This window comes from Mastomys coucha, unplaced genomic scaffold (genome assembly GCF_008632895.1).
Source record: "Mastomys coucha isolate ucsf_1 unplaced genomic scaffold, UCSF_Mcou_1 pScaffold14, whole genome shotgun sequence".
In the NCBI taxonomy this organism is placed as follows: Eukaryota; Metazoa; Chordata; class Mammalia; order Rodentia; family Muridae; genus Mastomys; species Mastomys coucha.
In genome coordinates this window covers 29,492,498-29,497,585 of record NW_022196896.1, presented here as the reverse complement: position 1 = coordinate 29,497,585, position 5,088 = coordinate 29,492,498, and the positions used below count along the sequence as shown (strand labels likewise).

Below are 5,088 nucleotides of genomic sequence, written 5' to 3'. Positions count from 1 at the left end.
AAAATAAAAATAAAAAAAAAAGTGAAGTAGTAACATGACTTTATCAATCAGCCTGTTTTTGCTGTTACTTTATTATCTGCTCTGCTCATAAACAAAATGGCCTTGATCTAGAGATGGAGGTTATGCATAAGCTCAGCAATAAGTTCCTTCACTTATCAGAGCTGATCTTGCTAGCAGCAGAAGCTAACACAGCCCTTGATATAGTGTCATTCCATGGGGATAACTAGTGAACAACTGGTGGCGGATGGATCCCACTGGAAGTTTTGGAATAGTCTCAGTAGGTGTCAACTTGCTCTCTATGACTGCAGTGATTAGCAGAAACTTACATTTTGGATACCCAGCTGGCTAATAATACAAAAACACTTCCCTTAAGCTGATGACCTGGGTTCTATCCCAAGACTCAGATGGCAGAAGGGAAGAACGAAGTCCCACTACTTGTTTTCTGTTCTTTGATATGCATGCCTCTCATAAATAAATAAAATGTAACAAAAATATTATAAATCATGCATGGATGTATAGGATGCTCTATCTGTTCTTGAGGCATTCCATTTGTTGCATTTCACATGCGAAATTTATTTTCAGAAGATGAAATATGATAATGATTCTGCTCTTTTAGTACTCACATGTCTGACTAGGTTGGGCACAATATTGAAGCACTAATTTGATAGCATTGGAATAATTTAAAATTTTCATTCAATTTTTTTGAAAATTTCATGCATGATCACTGTCTTTACAGTATTTTCATGTCTCTTTCACCCCCAAACTCCCCTTGTGTACCTCCAACTCTCTCTCTCAAATTCATTACCTCTTTTTAAATTTTATATATACAGGTATTTACATACCCAACATGACAAGTCAATTTAATTTTGCCCATATATGCAGGTATTTGGTGCTGACCATATTGGATTGGATATTTGATGAGGGACCTCATCCATATTAAACAAGCCTTAAGTTCAGTTAAATTGCTATTGGTTACACCAAAGATTAAAATGTCACTATCATATCATTGGGGATATATTGCCAGGCTAGTCATTGTTTTGGCTTGTACATCACACACACACACACACACACACGCACACGCACACGCACACGCACACGCACACACACACACACACACACACACACAAACTGACTTTTGATTTCTCAGTGACATCAAATCATATCTCAGTTAAGTGACCATATTTTCTGAGGCTATATTAAGGTTTTCCGTGGTGGATGCATACTGGAAATATTGTGTGTCAGTATCCATATCTTTCATACACAGGATTCCAGGGCTTGAGAACCTAGAAACTGGAGTGACTTCATTCACTTAGTATTCATTATAAAAGTTCAGCTTTCTGTTCTTTTTTCTTAGGGCACTTTTTGCCTAATGGTCTTGGCTCTAGAAGGAAGAATGCTACCATAAGGATACAGTACATTTATGCTGAACTGGAAATCAACACTGTCACAGTTTCCAAGCATTTGTGAAAATTCAGATTTTTTTACTTTTCTTTGACCTCTGACCAGGTAATCTGTCTTTAATATCTTCTACTCAGAGATGGGGCCTGAAGGGTGACGGAGGTAGGTATATATAAGTATACCTCTTACAGTATAATACCTCTCTCAGTATAATTTCTCTCATTTACAGTAGAGCAACTTGGTTGCAAAATCTCTAACTTTTTGGGACATAAGAAGCTCAGTTAAAATCAGGGCCTTGATTTACCTTACTGTTTACTCTTCATAGTCTTGGTTTTGTCATCTGTCAAACAGGGACAATGATGCCTGCTCTGTCATCAGTGTAAAATATTTCAGTAATAATAAACCTGCCATAGTTTCTACATGGTGCCTATATGGACACCAGGTACGCAATGCCATTTGTGCTCAAAATAATTATCCATAACTAGATTAATTAGTACTTACACCTATATTAATGACTATAGTAATTATTAATTGCAGTTTCTCTTAGTGTCAGAGACTTGGATGACAAATTATATGTTGCCTTTAATAATCCTCATAAAATGCTGGTTCACATCCTCCATCTTCTTGTTGATGGTTGGGAAGATGATTATTATGTGGAGCTGAAGTTGATTCATTCCACTTCTATCTGAGAAATGTAGATTTTAACTGGTAAACTACATTTTATGGTGAATACAAAAAGCATACATGTTGAAATCTATACAGTGAAGAGAGTGCAAACTGATAATCTTGTCCCAAGCCTTGATTTTATTCAAGGTAGCATTTTAGGGTGCATGTTTTTCTTTACTCACACTTCTATATTAAAGCACTAGTCTCCAATAAAATGGTATTTGGAGATTGGGCAGTAGGAAGTAATTGACTTTGAATAACTTCTCAAAGGTGTTGTTTCATAGGTTAGTGGCCTTATAGGATGAGGGAAAAAATAGACCATTTGAGAACATAGTCATAAAACAACTCTAGTTTGTCAAGAGTTGGCCATGCTGGCATGTCAATCATTTTCCTTTCTAGTGCTTGGAATGCACAGACTGAGAATGAAGTACCAGTAAACCAGATCCTTGATAGCATGTTCTGTAACAGCCTGAGTTGAGACAGTAGTTTAAGATAGAACTCTTTCCCAACTAAAATGAGTCCTTAAAGAACTCAAGATAAATCAAATGTAGCTCATAGAATGAAAATTTAAATGTATTTGGGACAATTACTATGATCTCATATCTTATAATACTTCTTCTATTCAAGACTTGTGCAATGCTATACATATGACTTAGCTTGGGGACCTGTAATACTTTGGTTATCATGATCACCAACCTGATCTGGAGAAGCTTATGGTCTGGTCGCAACCTCTGAGGACACATTTCTCTCCTTTCTTGCTTAGGCAATGTAGAGAAGGATGATGTGTCAGGGTATTTATAGAAGCCATTAGCATGATGAGGGAGTTCAGCAGATGACTGATAGCTCTTTAAAATATGGCCTTAAGAAGAGAAAGGGAGAGACTTGTGGGGTGTCTTTTTCAAATAGCAGATTGCTATATTTGGGTGGTCTGAGGATTATGACAAATGTCAAGGATTGCGTCCTGCACAGAATAGCTCATTACAACTGAGCACAGAGAATGCCATGCTCAAGGTTGAGTGGGTGATTTTGTTGCAAAGACCAATTTTCAGATTATACAATTTAAAATTTTTAATTAGCTATAAATCTTAGGGATAACCTTTGTATCCCCCTTCATAATATTGTGAAAAGAAATCAGGTTTTGCTTCAGCAAACTAAGAGCTCAAAACAAGGGTTTCAGTGTCGTATTGATTGTGTCTTCCTTAAATGTTAATTTTGGCAATTCATGTTTCAGAGGAATTAATGGCTCAATCCTGTGATCAGTCAGCATTTCTAAATTTCATTAAAGTTAATTAATTCTGAAAATTAAAGAATAAAGAACACCTTTTCAGTTTGTCTGAAATTTTACTGTTTAATAAAATAAGTCACCCAGACTGCTTGAATCAATTGGTATTGCATACTTTGTAAAGGTGGCTACATTCACATACAAGATCTTTATTGTTGGGTTCATGACACTGTCAACACAAAGCACAAAATGAAAAGAATGAAAGAAAAATGTAAAAGTGAGTTATGAGATAGTGGAAATGAGCCGAAGCTATCAGCCTAGGTCTTAATTCATATATAAGAAATCTCAGAGTTGGTATTTGTGAGCTTGTCTGCGGATGGGAAAGCCAGCAGTTATACTACTCTGCCATAGCCAGGCAGGTCTTTAGGCAACTGCACTCTGCCTAGCACTCGTGTGCAGTGTCTAGACCTGAGACAGTGGTGTATTGTCTAAATTAACATGGGTTCAAAACACTTCTCTCAGTATGTTGCATTTCAATCTACAAGGTTTACTCATTCTCTTCAAAATGACTTTGGATATTATTACCATCTATGCTTCCATGTGAGTTTCAATCATTTTGCCACAGTTTGCCAAATGCATATTTTATCATGATTTCAATGAATCTACAGATTATTTAGGGTTGAAGTGTCATTGTAATATTGAGTTTTCTAATCTATGAAAAGATTTTTAATATCTTTTTGCAATAGTTCATACATGTTAGTGGGGAACCTCAAACATCTTTATTTAAGTTTGTTCCCTAAGTATTATACAGGACAGTGTTTTAGGATGCCATTTTCTCTTTTTAAATTGATTTTAATTTAAATTTTAAATATGGAAATATTGTTATGATTACTTACTCATTCTAGTATTGTTTGTAGATGTTTGTGTATATACAACTATGTCCTTTTAAATAGTGACTGTGTTTTCAAGTATTTTTCTTAACATATTTCACTAATACAGTCTCTGGCCAACTGTTGAATAGATGTGGCTATTGTGATGGCCACTGTATATTTTCTAGTCATGAAAAAGTTTTTAAGATTTCATCATTTAATACACTGTTTAATATAGTTTGTTGCTTTTAAATACTACAGTATTTGAACTGTAGTCTGCCAGGCTAGAGCTACATTCTCTTTCTACTTTGCTAAAATACTTTATTACATGAACATACTTGATATTTTTATACCAGTAATGATATAAGTTCGATTTTTCCTGTTATAGACCATGCCTTTAAAGAAGTAATTTTATTTAGCTATTAACTTCACTTGTACAAACAGTATAGTTAAGATGAGATATAAGCACCCCAATGAAAGGATATTGACTTGTTAATAGAAACGTATCGCATTTTCTCTCTTCTAGGGCAGGTCCTGACCCCGTTCCTTTGGCTCTGATCTGTATCTGCGCAATGTGAAGCAAGCAGAAGTTACTGCACCTGTGGCCTGTGTACGAAGTACGATGACCATAGTACGATGACCACATCATGGGCAGCACTGCACTGAGCTCTCTCAGTGACTTGACCATAGTACGGTGACCGCATCATGTGCAGCACTGCGCTGGGCTCACGCAGTGACTTGACCATAGTAAGATGACCGCATCATGTGCAGCACTGCGCTGGACTCACTCTCAGTGACTTGACCATAATACAGTGACCGCATCATGTGCAGCACTGCGCTGGACTCACTCTTAGTGACTTGACCATACTACGGTGACCGCATCATGTGCAGCACTGCGCTGGACTCACTCTCAGTGACTTGACCATAGTACGG

General features: G+C 36.6%; 1 long non-coding RNA gene across 1 annotated transcript in view; it reads left to right on the top strand.

Moving 5' to 3' along the window:
- LOC116088104 overlaps positions 1–5,081 on the top strand; it is a 55,382-nt gene extending 50,301 nt beyond the window's left edge. Inside the window, exons 3-4 of the long non-coding RNA XR_004117772.1 lie at positions 1,355–1,506; positions 4,682–5,081. This is a non-coding gene — a long non-coding RNA (uncharacterized LOC116088104). The remainder of the gene's footprint in view (positions 1–1,354; positions 1,507–4,681) is intronic.
- The last annotated feature ends 7 nt before the right edge of the window (positions 5,082–5,088 follow it).